The sequence below is a fragment of the Camelus ferus genome, chromosome 2 (assembly GCF_009834535.1).
Source record: "Camelus ferus isolate YT-003-E chromosome 2, BCGSAC_Cfer_1.0, whole genome shotgun sequence".
NCBI classification, from domain to species: domain Eukaryota; kingdom Metazoa; phylum Chordata; class Mammalia; order Artiodactyla; family Camelidae; genus Camelus; species Camelus ferus.
This window is the reverse complement of record NC_045697.1, coordinates 118,755,021-118,772,670: the sequence shown is the minus strand read 5'-3', so window position 1 is coordinate 118,772,670 and position 17,650 is coordinate 118,755,021. Positions and strand designations below refer to the sequence as shown.

The following is a 17,650-nucleotide window of genomic DNA, read 5'->3' as shown; positions in this document are numbered from 1 at the left end:
TTTCTCCACAAGGCCAGGTGGATTCATCGAGACAAAGAAGAACGCAGCACCCCAGAAAAACACTCTGCTCTTGCTATCTTTCTGCTCTGCTCAGCTATTCTCTAAAACCTCAGGACAGCAGCCCCAGGATGGATACACAGTGTCTGAGGCATGAGCCTGCCCTGACTCCCCTTTCCTGGCAGAGCAAGAAAGCTGCTCTTTTCTGATACTCTGATACTCCCAGAACTCTGTCTCTGGGTTTGAATTCATTTTTGGGGGCACAGAGGCTCGTTTTTTGGGAACACAGGTCATGTGTATTTACTCCTGTTTCCTTTTACATTTTTTGTACTTTTGTCATTTAAATTTGTCTATGGGCAATTTGGGGTGAATTTGGGTGTCAGTTGTAAAGTTTGTGTCTATGTTCTATTCATTCTAAAAAAAAAAAAAAAAAAGACCCATAAATACAAAACAGAAACAGACTCATTCTGTGTGATTTCTAATTAATTGTTCCTTAACCATTTTTTTGAGACAAGATGGTGAGATATGCGGCTGTCTTTCTGTTCAGATTTCCAAACATAGCATCTACAGCAAAACTGCCTTTAGGGTGAGGCCTCTGGGCTCTGTGAGCACCACATTCCCCGACTTCTCTGATGGCCCACAGGGGGGCACCAAACCCACATCTCTGACCTGATGGCACAGGTGCGTTCTGCCCATGGGCCTGGCGCTTTGCACAGCTGGCAGGAGTTTTGTCTCCTAGGAACTCATCACGGCTTAGGCTTCTAGACAGTGTGGCTGAGCGTTCTTGGGCATCGCCAGTGAGGAGTCACATAAGAGGTAAAATAAATTTTTTTAAAAAGGACAAGTGAGGAGCAGCTTCCTGTGTGCAGCTGACTGCTGAGGGGAGGACGCTGAGAAAGAGCTTGATGTGGAAAATTGCAGGCCTTTAGTTGGTTTTATGTGCCATGTAGGTGGTGACCAGTGATGTGCTTTGGCGTATGGTGTCCAGGTTTCCCTGCACTGTTTGAGGGGACTCCCCCTCCCTCTTAGTATGTCCTTGGCCCTGTTTTCATGAATTGACTGACCTCAGCCATGTGACTTCATTTCTGGGCTCTCAGTTCTGTTCCTCTAGTCCGTGTGTCTGTGTGTGTGCCAGTTGCTCCCTGTTGTTACTACAGCTCCGTGATACAGTTTGACGTTAGGGAGGGAGATGCCCCCAGCTGTGTCTTTCTTTTTCAGAATCTTTGGCTGTTTCAGGGTCCTTAATTGTTCCATACTAATAATAGGGTTGTTATTTCTACTTCTATGAAAAATGCCATCGGCTATTATATTGGCATTGCAGTGAATTTGTTGATGGCTTCGGGTAGAATTGACACTTTAATAATAGTAATTCTTCCAATGCATAAGTACGGAATATTTTTCTGTTTATCTGTGTCTTCTTTAATTTCTTTATTGATGTTTTATAGATTTTTAAGTACAGGTCTTTCATGTCCTTGGTTAAATTTATTCCTAGTTTGTTCTATGTGATGCAGTTGTAAATGTGATTATTTATTTTTCTTTCTGATTGCTATTGTTATATAGAAGTGCAGCTGACTTTTGTATATTGATTATATATTCAACTTGAATGAATTTGTTTATTCTGACAACTTTTTGTAAAGTGATGTGAAAAATTGTAATTTTAAAATCTCACTGTTTCTCCCACATTCCTGGTCACCCACAGGACCCAAGGCCTGGTGGCTGCTAGCATCCTCTTCCCACGGTGCCTCTTAATAACAGGTAGACTCGTAGGTGGGCAGTCAGCATCACGGCTTTGGTTGACCTTGGCCTGGGGAGGTCCTGGTCTCTATAACAAATTTGATGTCTATTTTCTCTGCTTTTCTGGCATGGGATTGATACAGTTGTTTTGAAAAGTAATGTAATTTCCAGTAATTAAAAGCATCTAGAAGAGTTTCAATAATGGTAAAAAGGACCCACATTTGCCCCTTCATACAAAATACTGCATTGCGTTTTATCCAAAACAGGTACACTCTCCAGAGGAACTTTTACATAGCCCACAATGGAGGAAAGCATTTAGTTTCCACATTATAAGTTAACCCACAGGCCCGCTTCTAGCTTTCACCGGTTGGTCTAACTGCACGTTCTATTTCCTGGAGCTGTTACCGAGACCTCATTGGAAACCTCGGTGGATTTAAAGCACACAAGATGATCATGAGAGCTGGGAGGACTTTCCTTTGTGGATTTTTTCACTAAGGATCTTTTCTTTTTTAAAATTTTGGTTGGATTTTCTTTTCTTTTCTTTCTTTCTTTCGTTTTAATGGAGGTCCTGGGGATTGAACCTAGGACCTTGTGCATGCGAAGCATGTGCTTTACCACTGAGCTAGAGCCTCCCCCCCACCAAGGATATTTTCAGTGTTCATTAACATTGTAAACTGTATCAGTATCACATTCTTACATCCTTTTTTTAAAATTGTGATTAAAATGCATAACATGACACCATTTAAATCATTTTAAGTGTACAGTTTTGTGGTGTTAACTATCCTTACATTACTGTACAAACAAGTTTAACAACAGGTTTATCTCCTTTAAGCATGGGGGGGGGGGTTAGCTAGGAAACTAACTCCCTGAAATGGCCCAAGACAGCACCTGAGATACTGAAGGAGGATAATAAAATGGCCACACTTAGGCTAACAGATTGCTTATTCCTATGCTTGCCCTTAACACTGTCAACTGACCTGACTGACTGATGGCTACTCACTGTCAATGGGGTGCTTGTGACAAAGCTGGACGGTGGGAGCCTGGGCTCTGGATGCCTTGCTGAGCAGCTGAACCAGAGCCAGCCAGCAGCCACCCGCCTTGGACAACCTGTCGGGTTGGAAAAATAAGCCTCCATTTGTTGAAGTCAGAAGTAACGAGCTACCTGTTGCTAGGTCCAGGACACGCGTTCCTGGACCAGCCTCCCATAGTGAGCGTGAAAATGCTACAGGACATCTCAGAGCAGATTTGCCATTGCTCTTTAATTTTTTGTTTTGGTTTATTTGCTTTTGGTGGACTGGAGGTCTTTATAGTTTACAGGGAGGAGGAAACTCCTCTGTGCATACCAGTTTCCTGGCCTTGTATTTTTTGATAATGTCACTGAAGTGGATTTGCTAGTTAGAAAGGACAAATTGTAAGGCTTTCCGTACATCTGAGATGGTTAAGTTAGGTACATCCACATGTTACTGAGGACAGGATGCACACTTTGGGGGATATTATATGCTTTGCCTAAGTCCACAGGAAAAACCCAAGACTTAAAGCCACCCTCAGATTCTGATGATTTCATCGTTCCGTTAACCTGCAGCCATCCACGTGGGATGAGGAGGGGCCCCTGGGGACACTCCGCTGTACAGGGTACTGAATACCCTGTAGAAGACTCTCTACTGCTGTTTTCTCTAACAGCCCCTCCCTTCTCTTATCTCTTGACCTCCAGCTGCCCAGTGCTGCCTGCTGAGGCTGCCGGGCGATCCAGCTAGGATGCTCCTGCTCAGAGTCATCTGATAACACATCCATTTGATCTCTAATCTTCTACAGCAGTTCTCAAGCTTTGACCACAGAACTCTAGGGCCACAGGTCCCTGAGATCACTGTAATGGCTCCGGATTTGCCTTGTTCACTCTATCTGCAGCAATGGTGTAGAAGCAATGCTGAGTACACTGTTGCATCTTAGTGTAAATCAAAGGTGACACCAAAATGCACTGGTACTCACTGGACACTTGACTGCCACAAATTAACTATTTTTTTTTAAAGGTCAATTTCATTTAAGAAAGTTTTTGATGAAGCAGTGAACATTATTTATTTTATTAAATTTCAGGCCTCGAGGACAAGTCTTTTTAACATTCCACGTGACTGATTGGGAAGGTCCCATAAAAAAACTTCCGTTTGCATTCCAAAGTGGAATGGCTGTCTTTAGAAAAAGCTCCCATGTGATTAAGTTGTGAGCTGAACTGGCTGCTCCTTTATTAGAAACACATCTTTATTTGAAAGAATAACTGACAAGCTACGGTTATTCACGCCTGGGCGCTGGACAGATATTTCTGTAAAAGTGAGCAGATGGAACCAAGCAGCACTGTTGTCCATGGTAAACTCCAAGCTATCAAGCAAAAGTTAGTTTTGGAAAACTTCTCAGCAACTGAGATCTTCGGCACTGTCTCAGGAGTTAAAGGCCTTCCTGATAAGATTGATGATAATATTAGTGAATGTGATGTTCTGATATTGTATATTGAATTTGGAAGGGCTTTATAATTTTTCAAAATGTTTTTCAAATGACTACTGCATGACATTACAAAATAAAGCACAGGAGAAGGCCCATTCAGATTGCAAGATAGAGCAGTGGCTTTAAATGTACCAGAAAACAAAGTTATTAATATGACTTGGACTCCACATTGCAGCTAGCCTTTAAAAAATAGAACTTGTTACATTTTTGTGTAGTATCAGAAAGAATATTCAGAATTATCTGAAAGGATTGTTAAAATATTCCTCTTTATTTCCAACTATATCTGGGAGAGGTCAAATTGTCTTCAAATGCTTCAACCAAAATACCACATTAAAATAGATGGAATTCAGCAGTAAATATGAGAATGTAGCTGTAATCTATTGAGCCAGACACTAAAGACAAGTATGAAATATGAAACAATGCCATCCTTCTCAATAATTTTTTTTTTTTTTTTGGTTTGGAAAAAGATAGTTACTTTTCACAAAATACATTATTTGTAAATTTCTAACAGGTTTGTTATTATTTAAAGCACATTATGAAATATTTTTAAACTGCCTCATTTTTAATTTCTAACATTGCATTTATGTATATGTTCCACATAAACAGAAGTCTTTGGGATCCTCAAAAACATGTTTAAGGTATAAAAGAGTTCCAGGATCAAAATCATAAAGAACTCAGTCTAGCATATTTGTTCATCCAGGTGACACTTGTATTTTACTGCCTCCTTTTACTTTTTTTTAACCCAAAGTAGAGAATTTTTGCAGTCTTTCAAATAGCATGACTATGAACAAGAGGGAAGTAGGTTTTTTAAATTTTATTTTTTATTGAAGTCTAGTTGATTTACAGTGTTAGTTTCAGGTGTAGAGTGAAGTGATTCAGTTATTCACATATGCACATATATATTTTTTCAGATTCTTTTCCATTATATATTATTACAAGAAATTTAATGTAGTTCCCTGTGCTATACAGTAGGTCCTCGCTGTTTATGTATTTTATATACATTAGTGTGTGTGTGTGTGTGTGTGTGTGTGTTTGTGTGTGAATCCCAAATTCCTAATCTATCTTTCCCCTGCCCTTTCCCCTTTGGTGACCATAGTATGTTTTCTACATCCATGGGTCTATTTTTGGTTTATAAATAAAATTTCTATCACTTTTTGAGATTCCACATATAAGTGATATATATATGTCTTTCTCTGACTTACCTCATTCAATTTGATAATCTTTAGGTCCATATCTGTTGCTGCAAATGGCATCATTTCATTCTTTTTTATAGTTGAGTAATATTTCATTGTATAAATACACCACAACTTCTATGTCCAGTCATATGTAGATGGACATTTAGGGTGATTGCATGTCTTAGCTATTGTAAATAGACTAGTGCTGCTGTGAGGACTGGGGTGCTTGTGCCTTTCTGAATTATAGTTTTCTCTGGATGTATGCCCAGGAGTGGGATTGCTGGGTCATATGGTAAGTCTATTTTTAGTGTTTTAAGGACTCTCCATACTGTTCTCCATGCACCAAACTACATTCCCACCCACAGTATAGGAGGGTTCCCTTTCCTCCACATCTTTCCAGCATTTATCATTTGTGGACTTTTTAATGATGGCTGACTGATGTGAGGGGATATCTCATCATGGTTTTGATTTGCATTTCTCTGATAATTAGTGATACTAAGCATCTTTTCATGTGCCTGTTGGCCATCTAGATGTCTTCTTTGGAGAAATGTCTTTTTAGGTCTTCGGCCAATTTTTGGATTTTTTTTTTAAGCTGTATGAGCTGTTTGTATATTTTGGAAATTAGCCCCTTATCATTGCATCATTTGCAAATATTTTCTCCCATCCTGTGGGTTGTCTTTTCATTTTGTTTATGGTTTCCTTTGTGGTACAAAAGCTTTTAAGTTTAATTAGGTTCCATTTGTTTATTTTTGCCTTTGTTTCCATTACTCTAGGAGCTGGTTCAAAAAAATATTGCTGCAATTTATGTCAAAGAGTATTCTGTCTATATTTTCCTCTAGGAGTTTTATAGTATCTGGTCTTTAATCCATTCTGAGCATACCTTTGTGTATGGTTTTAGAGAATGCTTTGATTTCATTCTTTTACATGATAGAAAGTCCAGAAATAAACCCACGCATGTATGGTCTATTAACCTATGACAAAGGAGGCAAGAATATGCAATGGAGAAAAGACAGTCTCTTCAATAAACAGTGCTGGGAAAACTGGGCAGCTACCTGTAAAAAGAAGTCATTTTCATTTAAGAAAATTTCAATGCCTTGTTGAAGCATCTTTTTCTGCAGAAGCATAAAATGATTCTTTGGGACAAGAAGCCCCTCCTTCTTAAACTAAATCTCACATGGGTAAAGGATCTCCAGGATTTGCCTGTTCATCTTATAGCTTCCAAAAAGAGATGCTAGGAAATCTAGACCTGGACTTATATCTACAAATAAAAATGCTACAAATAGAAAGAGACTCAGAGAATTCAGTTCCACTCACTCGCTATATAAGGGAAATAAAGCCCAGAGATGTTATGTGACTCCTGTAAAGGCACAGGACAGCTTGGCACACCTCAAACTGGAACTTAGTTTCCCTGATTCTTGGTTTCTTTCTATGGTACAGTGTGTCTTGACAATAACTTTTGTTTTAAAATTGCATTTTTGCTTTTTTGACAATATGATGGTGTTGACCTTAATCTCATCTCAATTTAATGACTTCATCTTTCACAGGCTCTCTCGTGGGTAGAATTATACACAATTACCGGTAGTACAGCAGAGATTCCAGAGCGATTGTTGGCGTGAAATGGTGAGTAAGTGCAGGATGACCTTTGCTTACCAAATATAGAAACAGAAGACGTTCCCAGATTGTGGAGGGCGAGCAGTTGCCCAGTGTGTTCATGCATCTGCAGGTCTGCACAAGCTCTGGGAGTCCCTGTGAGTTCACATCAGTGTTTTGACTCATGCAACTTTTGGCTAAACTCTTAACTTTCCCATGTCCTTCCTCATTTCTGTTCCATGACATGGTTGCGACTAAAATATATTTTCTCTACAGAAGCTCTGTTACATAAAGAAAACATATCACCCTTTCAAAGGCGTGCAGTCTTTTTCACTGAGAATATTTAATGTGTTGAAAAATAAACAAATATAATTAAAATAAGAATAATGATACCGGTTGGATTCTTCCCTGTATAAATTACTTGTATTTTTGCCATCTTGTGACCATACATTAGATCCATGACCTGGAACAGATTCTCACAGAGGCATACATTTGATCATAAAGTAAGTCAGGGAAGTGAGAACAGGGGGAGGGTAGAGCTCAGTGGTAGAGTGTGTGCTTAGCATGCACGAGGTCCTGGGTTCAATCCCCAGTGCCTCCATTTAACAAAAAAATAATAATAATAAACAAATAAACCTAATTACTCCCTCCCCCCAAAAACCCAAACAAAAAAAGTAAATAAATAATAATGAAAAATTTAAAAAGAAAGGGTGAACAGAAATAAAATATATGTAATGCCACAAATGGGAAAAAAAACAACTCAGGAGTATGTTTCCCAGTGTTCAGATAGCAGGTCCGCACAGGTGCCTCCGAGTGTAACCACCAGGGAGGTCAGCGTGCACCACTGTGTGATGCGAGCCTTTCACAACCACCTTTTAGTTTTACTAGCATTGACTGTCCAATAGTTTAATTCAGGATACAGATTCACTTTGAAAATGAAAAGCACCAGTGTCTGGCATGTGTGTGGGAGAAGGTGGTGGTGGATTATGTGGGGCGTCCGCTAGAACATAGCCGGCACTTCACCAAGTGTCCTCAAAACTCAGCGATTTTGAAGAGTTGAAAAAATACTCTTGGAACCTTCAGGTCATCAAATGATCTTAGGCTGCATCTGGTAAGTCGCTTGGTGCTATTGTGGGCATAACTATGTAAAAATAACTCACGTTCCTGCTACCTTTCCCTGCCAGCACACAAATACCCATAGAAACTCAATATTATCCTAGGATAAAAACCAGCACATTTTCTCTAAGATTATTTGTATTACTTATATGGCCAAAAATTTTTTTTGATAAATATCCTGTGCTATTTTTAGTGGCTGACAAGCTCATTCTGTTCTCCGCAGGAATCCTCTTGTGCAGAGCTCCCCATCACTTTGTGATGGATTCCTCACATGTTGGGATGGGGCAGCACCATCGCATCCCCAAAGTGGGGTTTAATACAGTTAGTATATCTGGACCCTACTAGTCAAGGTACCAGTTCTCCCAAGGACAAATGTGACTTTCTATCCAGGCAGGCTCCCCCACAGGGTTATAGCTAAACATAGAAATTACAGAAAGGCTTTGCATACAAGTTATTAATGTGTTCTGTCTTTTAAAAATCAAAATGTTAAAGCCGTGAGGATCTTGGTGAACACATTTGTTTTATTATTTAGGACAAATACGATAAATAGAAAAGCCTGCTCTGAGGATAGGTTCTTTCTGTACTTAGTTATCTGAAGACCTCAACAGCATTGCCAATAACTCTGTATGTCTGCATTTAGTATTAATGTCATAGGAACCATCCACTTCCATCAAAATAGTCCAAGGAAACAGGTGTAGAATAGATTATAGTCCATTTAAAACATTGCTTGCTGAATTGTTTTTAAATAGGCTTCTGTGAAACTGCACCCACTGGGAGAAAAATGAAATCAGAATGAATCATACACCCAAAGGTCATTGATCTAAAAATACAGGTCCTGTGAAATGCATGAACACATTCGCCTTCATGGCAGTCACCAAGTGAGAGGATTTCAGAGTCCTGCCAAACCGTTTAAGCAGCTAAGCTTGCTGATTAATTTATCAGCAGCAGAGAAGGCAGCAGCTCCAGTGCCCTGTGTCCGCAGGGAGGAGAGCAGTAAACAGTGACCTGCCAGGGACAGACAGAGATCAAGAGCCCCCTCTCTGCGGGAGGGAGGAGAAGCATCTGGGCGCAGCACAGGGGAGCCAGCCTCAGCCCCCAGGAGGTGCCGGGATGGGCACCAGGGGCGTGCCGCGCTGGGGACCAGGCCAGCTTGGAAGTGGGGCAGTGTCTGCGGCCATCCAGACAGTGATCATGGTTCCTAAAAGCCATGGAACTTAGGTGTTTCTCATGTTGGTGTCTCTACAGTGTCCTGGAGAGGGAGTGCTTTCACAGGGGCAGGGGTCTCCTTGTGGGGAGGGCGGTAACAGGAATGCGCTGGCTTGTCTTTCATTTTTGAACTGAGCCCTGAGCCAGTGGACAGCTCTCTCTGATAAGTGTTAGAGGGGATATTGGATACGTATTTCAGTTTTGATAGCTTGGCACGAACAGTTGCCTTGCTTCACAGAAGGCTCAGGGGTGGATACCTCTTCCACAGTGATGCTGCACTGTGAGAAAACTGCCTTTTGATAATACTGCTTATTGGTGAATAAATACGCACACACAAGTGGGGTGACCAGTAGTGGCGGCAGTAAGGTCTGTTTACCCTGGTGCTGGCTAGTTAGGGACATGTTGTCATTAGAGAATTAAAAATAATAAAACCAGCAAACATCAGGATGGCATTGTTATCACCGTGCTGGTGACTGTTAACATTATCAGCAACAAAGTGCTCCTCCCTGTCAGAAAGGACCCCCTCACGCTGGCGTGCAGTCGCCCTTGGTATCTGCAGAGGGCTGGTTCTCTGCAGTAAATTTGGGAGTTTGAGATTCACAAATATTAACCACTATATATAAAAATAGATTTAAAAAACCCCAAATCTCTTCTATACAGTACAGGGAACTAGATTCAATAGCTTGTAATAACCTTTAATGAAAAAGAATATGAAAACAAATCTATGAATGTATATGCATGACTGGGACATTGTGCTGAACACCAGAGATTGACACATTGTAACTGACAGTACTTCAATAAAAAAATAATAAAAAAAAAAAAAAAACGGAATGACAATGGAGGAGAAGGGTGGCTAGATTTCCCTTCGGCAGCAAGAGATGCCTCTACCTCTACTGAGAGGGAAGAAAGGAAGAACTGAAGTTCCTGTGGGTTATGCAGTTCAAGAGGGGAGACCTCCTTTAAAGGTTTCTCTTTCAGCAATAAAGAGAGAGAAATGAATGAAGTGAAAATGAGATGACACAGAAAATGTGTCTGTAAGTGAGGAGGAGTGGCAGGGTGGTAGGTTTGGATGCTAAGGTCGTACTTGGGAGAATCTGTTGAGGGCAGTGGGAGAGCCGGCTGGACATAAAGGGGTTTCTGGGTTGCACCAAAGACACAGGTGGGGCTGGTGGGGCTGGAGACCATGGCTTTGTGGAGGCACCTGCCTCCACTCCTGTTAGGTTTTCTCCAGCCCGGCAGGAGAGTTGGGGCTACGCTACCAGAACAGCCAGTTGATGGTCTCAATCCAGGTGAGGCTCACAGGGCCTTTTAGTGGGATGAACAAGGAGTGGGATTCCTGCTAAAATGTTCTGTATGGATGTGGATCCATGCCAGCCAACAGATGGCTTTAGATTGTGCTCCACATAGTGTGGACACAAAGAGTTTGCACACAGGGTGGAAATGCAGGACCAGAGGGGCAAAAATAAAAGCCTGATTTCTTGTTTTATTTATTGAAATACAGTCAGTTACAATGTGTCAGTTTCTGGTGTACAGCATCATGTCCCAGTCACACACACACACACACACATATATTCATTTTCATATTCTTTTTTTATTAAAGGTTATTACAAGATACTGAAGATAGGTCCCTGTGCTATACAGAAGAAGTTTATCTTTTATCTATTTTTATATATAGTAGTTAGCACTTACAAATCTCAAACTCCCAAATAATTGACTTTTAATCCATAAAACTTCAATGAAATATGAAGGATTGCTTATGTATTTTACTGCAGTCTTTAAGTGGGGCTATGGCGCTGCCCTAAACTAGCATTTGTATGTCTAACAGCTCTTCCAAAAGATGACAGCTAATTCCATCCCCATGTGCTGGTTTGCCATCTTAGAAAAACAGCCTAAGTTCCTGAACTTGAAATGGTGATAACATAGTTTTGTTTTTCACATGTCATGAATTTTATTTAACTCCATTTTGCTCTCTGGAAAGGACAGAGTTACCAGAGGGAATTCATATCTTTTTGGAAAAATTTCCCTTGGCTTTCTCAGCTAACTTACCGCTCATGATGCAAAACCGTTCTGTCTGATGTAAAATTGTCAAAGTGCGAAACTTCAATATCAGAAGGAACATGCTGCTAAATTTAAACTGGGAAAGGACTTTACAATCAGAGAGTCTATTTTGTGCTCTTAGTAATAATAGAGAGTGACATGTCTTTGCCACTAGCTGACTTTTCCGTGTTGCTTCTGCAGCCAGCAGCCACAATGCTGTATGTTGACCTCGATGGATGGTGACACATCTCATTAATTATGTGGACACAAACCCCCTTTATGAGTAGGGGGTGGGGTGGGGGGGACGTTTCTTGTCATTTTAGCTGTGTGCCACACCAGATATCTCATCTGTTCTCACTGATTTCAGTGAGAGCCTGTTCACTTTTGTGTTGTGGCTGTTTCATGTGTTGCTTGTTTATAAGTGTCTTTGTGGACATACTTAGGTGGATGTGTATATGTAGGTTGGCTTGTGCGCTTTGGGGCTAAGGTCCTAGCCTTAGCTGATCACTGCAGTCACTAAAAAGCACTGAGCAGTAATTTAGCCACTTGCAGGGTTAAGTCGGCTACATCCGGTAGACGCCCAACATTTCAGCTCTATTGACGTGGAAGCTGAGAAATAATGTAACGTCACGGAGCCACACACCGTTAGGTATGTTAGGGCCTGGGCTGACCCTAAAGTCCCAAGTTTTCAACATACACTCAAATATTCTTCTTAAACTGTTCTCAAACTAGCTTGCAAGATTGATTGCAGATAATCAAGCAAAGAAAGTGTGTCCCATTTCCCAAGCTGAATGTATTTGAATTCCCTAACCTATATCAGTTAGCAAGGCTTTGTTAACACTTGTCTGCACCAAATTATGCCATTAACCTTTCCTTGGAAAAAAAAAAAGCTGTAAATTTAAGCACAATTTAAAACTACGTTCTTCTCATGTTTTAATAGATGAATTAATATTTAGTTGAATGTGTCATTTTGTTTGCCTTTCATTTTAAGATGCATTTTATTTTAAGATGCCTTTTATTTTAGGAAATAGTACATGAGCATCAAAAGTCAACAACAGTTGAATATTATCCAGTCAGTTTAACTGTTATGTTGAAGGCTATTGTGTGCAGTTCTAAGATCTTTAAAAGAAAGTTACTCTCTGAAAGGGAAGCAATGGTAAGAAATAACACTTAATCTATCAGATTGATTGATAGAGAACTGTCCCCCACTAATCTATGATTTATAACTAAGCTGATGTTCAAGGTTTGGAAACATAGAAAAACAAGGCGATATGATTTCTAGCCTTCTGACTGGAGTGATGCGAACATCCATCGAAAACAATGATCTGAAAAAAGGAGAAAAGCCCTTTTTTCACATGAGGCACTGGGCATATTTGGTTTTGTTGTTGAACTTCCTAATCTCAAAGCTCTGTGAACAAAATATTATTGCTCCCATTCTAGGCGAGGAAATTGAGATTTGAAGAGATTTCACTCAAGATTACAGAACAAAAGCAAAATGTGACTCTCAGGCCACGTTCCTGATTCTACATCCACGCCACCTTTCATGGATTATATAAAAAGGAACATTTGTCAATAAGAATTTTTTATTGTGTCTTCAGTGCTGTTGATCAGAAGTATTCTAGTTTGCCTCATAGTCCTATTCTTGTCACATTAAAAATGCTCACGTAGATGATGATGAGTTTGATAAAAGTACCCTTCCATAACTTCCCAATCCCATGGTAACAGACATTTTTAGATGGTAATTTCATGACATCCTTTCCTTATTAGGTGAAGAATGCATGAACCATTCACAGGGGTAACAACTGGGGTTGGTTTATGAATTCAGATGAAGTGTATCACGTTTCCTTTGCTTTATCGCCTCTGTGTCAGGTGACAATATGTTTCTTTACCTGCAAAGCTCAGAGCCTCCTTTTGAACCAGCATGACCATCAAGGGATCAAACTGCCCTGGGAAGGCTGACTTGCACTGGTCCTTCTGCTTTTCGCATCTCTTCTTTCTTTTAACTCAACGTGTCACACACATAAATGTCAAAAACAGACTGTCATTCATTTTTGTTAGTCAAAAACCAAATCAAAGATGTGTGAGAAAGAAGGAGTGTGGAGAATTATGCTTGAAGTCAGAGGAGCAAGCAAGCATCAGAATGTGCAAGTCACAGCTATTTCCATCATCAACTCCTCTAGAACTGGAATTCTCCCCACACGGAGAAGCTCTTTGGTGATAACATACCCGAACATGTTACTGTAGGAACAGAGTAGCTTTTAAAAATGGGCATTTAATTTCTCATTGAAAGTTGACAAATTTCAAAGAAAATATTTGTTTATATTAACTTTTTTTTTATTGAGTAATAGTCATTTTGCAATGTTGTGTCAAATTCCAGTGTAGAGCACAATTTTTCAGTTATACATGAATATATGTATGTTCATAGAAAATATTAAACACTCTTGTTTGTCACAGTGCCTGTTCCTCTGCCAGACAAAATAATTCACCAACTAAAATAAAATTCAAGGTGACACTGAAGAGAATTTTCCTCAAATGAGGTTGATGATGTGTGGTATTTATTTACTTTCCATTTTCCACTTATACCTAAATTATAAATAATTTGCATTTATTTTTTTTCCTGATAGTGGAAAGAAAATAGAAAAGAAAAATAATTGAGTTATAAATGCTAGTCCATTATTATTTCAATTAAGCTAGCAGATAGAGCGCAAGTTAGGTGCTGAGTAAAATGAGTTTTATTAGGATTATTATCCCTAAAATGAACAGTGAGAATATTTTACCCTGATCCACATTATCCTCTTTATTCCAGTAAAATCAAATTGAGCTACTTTGCAGGTGGAACAATGGTGCCCAGGGGTGAAATCTCACAAGCTCCCTCATGCAGTCTCTGTACTACCCTGGTAGGGTCTTTTTTTTTTAACATCTCCATGCCTGTGTTCTTACCTGTTGGTAGGAATAATACTAGAGATGTGATTTTTATATAAATAAATGTTATGAACTAAATGTTTGTCTTCCTCCCCAAATTTATGTGTTGGGACCCCTGTCCCCTAATGTGGCAGTCTTAGGACATGGGGCCTTTGGGAGGCAATTAGGATTCAGCGAGGTCATGAGGATGAAGCCCCCGTGAATGGAATTAGTGCCCTTATATTATGAGAGTGGTAAGAGAGTGAAGTCGTGGCTCTCTGCCACATGTGGACTGGAGAGGCTGGCAGTCTGTGGCCTGGAAGAGCGCCTTCCCCAGAGCTTAGCCCTGCTGGCCGGTAATGGTGGCGAGAACATAACTGTTGTCTGTGAACCATGCAGTCTGTGTACTGTGTTACAGCGGCCAAATGGACTAAGGCCAGTATTTATGATGTGGACTTGTGCCACCAAACACGAGATTTGTGGCTTTGTGACATGGCTTCACTGAGAACAGTACAGAATTTGCCTTCTGTTTCAGTTGGCCTGGTAGCAACACTTTCCTGGAATTATTGAGATAATGAATGTGATTCAGTTTTGCTCTGCCACCCCAGCCTCCTCTACCCTCAGCCTCCCCTCAGCCCTCTTCTATCTGAGCCCACGTCACTCTTCCAGAGGCCATTTCAAATGCACCTCTCCTGTGTTGCTTTCACGCTTCCTGATCTGAAGGCTGCATTAGTTTCCGTGTGCTGCTGAAACAAGTTGCTACAAACTTAGTGGCTTAAAACTTCTCACTGCTCTGGAGGCCAGAAGTTCAAAATTGGGTGTCAGCAAGGCTGTGCTCCTTCCAGAAGCTCCAGGGGAGAGTCTACCCCTGGATTATTGCCGCTTCGGGTGGGTCTAGGTAATTCTTAGGGCTGTGGGAGCACCTCCCAGCCTTCAAGGACAGCACCTTCAAATCTCTCTATTAGGTTTCATAATAACCATCTCTCCCTCTGCTGTGTAGTCACCTTCTGCTTCTCTCCTATAACACCTGTGATTAGACTGGGGACCCGATCACCTAGCCGAGAGTCATCTCCCCAAATCAAGATTATTAACTCACATCTGCAAAGGCACTTTTTCCTAAAAAGGCAAGATATACATATTCTATTGATGAGCATCTGCTATCTTTGCTTTTGAGTGGCTGTTAATCAGACTAGGACATAAGTGATCTCTTCTTTGTTTTGTTTTTAATTGAAATATAGTCAGTTACAATGTATCAGTCTTGGAGTGCAGCACCATGTCCCAGGCATGCATATACACACATATATTCATTTTCATAGTCTTTTTCATTAAAGATTATTACAAGATATTGAATATAGTTCCCTGTGACATACAGAAGAATATTTTAAATCTATTTTTATATATAGTGGTTAACATTTGCAAATCTCAAACTCTCAAATTTATTCCTTCCCACACTCCTTCCCTGGTAACCATAAGGTTGTTTACTATGTCTGTGAGTCTGTTTCTTTTGTAGATGAGTTCATTAGCATCCTCATTTTTCTTTCTTCTTTTTTGGTTCTACATACAAGTGATATCATGTGGTAATTTTCTTTCTCTGTCTGACTTACTTCACTTAAAATGACAGTCTCCAGGTCCATCCATGTTGCTGCAAATGGCATTATTTTAGTCTTTTTTATGGCTGAGTATTATTCCATTGTATAAATATACCATGACTTCTTTATCCAGTCATCTGTTGATGGACATTTAAGTTGTTTCCAGTCTTGGCTATTGTAAATAGTACTGCTATGAACATTGGGGTGCAGGTATCATCCTGAAGTAGGGTTCCTTCTGGATATATGCCCAGAAGTGGGATTCCTGGGTCATATGGTAAGTCTATTCCTAGTATTTTGAGGAAACTCAATTCTGTTTTCCACAGTGGCTGCACCAAACTGCATTCCCACCAGCAGTGTAGGAGGGTTCCCCTTTCTCCACAGCCTCTCCAATATTTGTCATTTATGGACTTTTTATGTTACAGATAAGGATGTTGAGGCTCCGAGAAGCTAAGTAACCTGTCCAAAGTCCAGTGGCTCAGAAGTGCTGGAATGAACAAGCTAAGGAGCCAGTTTCCCACTCATCATCTCCTCTGGTGTGTATGCACTGAGTCCACGCTGGAGGTCATACACTCCTCTAGACAGCGGAGACCGAGGGGTGAACAGAAAAGTTGGTGTCCCTTCCTTCACAGAGGTGACAACCAAGTGTGAGGGACACAGGCACTGTTCAGGCAGCCACATAAGTATATGTAAAGTGTCATCTGTAATATGTGTTATGAGGAAAGGAATGTGACAGTTTGTGTCATAAGAGGGTTAAGCATATTCTTAGGGAGGAATCCTAGAAAGCTCCCTGGGAAAAGCTCCTCAGGGTTTAGCTGAGAAGGAGGGTAGCAAAGGCACTGCTGTGGACTGAATCATGTCCCCCCAGATTCATATGTTGAAACCCTAGTTCCCTCTAACATGATGGTGTTTGGAGATTGGTCTTTGGGAAGTAATCGAGTTTATATGAGGCCAAGCGGGTGGGGCCCTGGTCATGGGATTAGTGCCCTTATAAGGAGAGACTTGGAGAGCTGGCTCTTACCCTTACCGCCTGCATGCAGACAGAGAAGAGGTTACATGAGCACAGGCGGGCTGCCTCCAGACCACCAGCAGGGCTCTCACAGACACCAGCATGCTGGCACCTTCTTCCTGGCCTCCCTGTTGGTGGTGCCTGCTCCGTGGTGCTGTGTGGGCAGCTGAGCTGGCTGAATGGAGGGGCATACATGAGGAGACCCCTCAGCCTGTTGGAAGAGGACAAAGGCAGTGTGGTCTGTGTGCAGACCGCAAGGACTGGCACAGTTTGAATGAGGCTGTGAGGGCCCAGGCAGGGTGGGTGCACACGAGACCACTCTAGGAATGGGCTTTTGTACCGAGAGCATCAGGTGGACACTGAGACACTCAAGTCCTGCCACAGTTTTGTTCTGGAAGGATCCCTCTGGCTGCTTACAGACTGTGGAGGGGGGTGGGCATGGGGAGGGGCTGGTCCCCAGGCTCCTGCGTGCACAGCTCAGCTCACTGGGGAAGGAGCACTGAACAAATGAAGGATAAGAGGGAAGACCTGAGACGGTCTACAGACCTCTGAGGGTGCCTGCCCCATGCCCCCCGCGTGAGCTCTTGCAGTCCAAACATGGGAGCTGATCGGGGCTAACATTATAGGCTCACTTTTGACGTGCTGATTTTGAGATAACCTTGGAACACTCAAGTGATGATGTGCAGGTCTGTACTTAGAGGAGGGGTCAGGGGCAGAGATAAATGTATTTGTGGGCACTTGCTGCTCAATGGAAGAATCAGGGAGAGGGTATAAGAACATAGGAGGTTATAAAATAGATAACAAGG

The 17,650-nt window shown here is 41.2% G+C and overlaps 1 long non-coding RNA gene across 1 annotated transcript in view; it reads left to right on the top strand.

The window, feature by feature from the left end:
* The first annotated feature begins 699 nt into the window (after nt 1-699).
* The window catches only part of LOC116659100, a 39,691-nt gene continuing 22,740 nt past the window's right edge, over nt 700-17,650 (top strand). The window contains exons 1-2 of the long non-coding RNA XR_004314409.1: nt 700-813; nt 6,944-7,019. This is a non-coding gene — a long non-coding RNA (uncharacterized LOC116659100). The remainder of the gene's footprint in view (nt 814-6,943; nt 7,020-17,650) is intronic.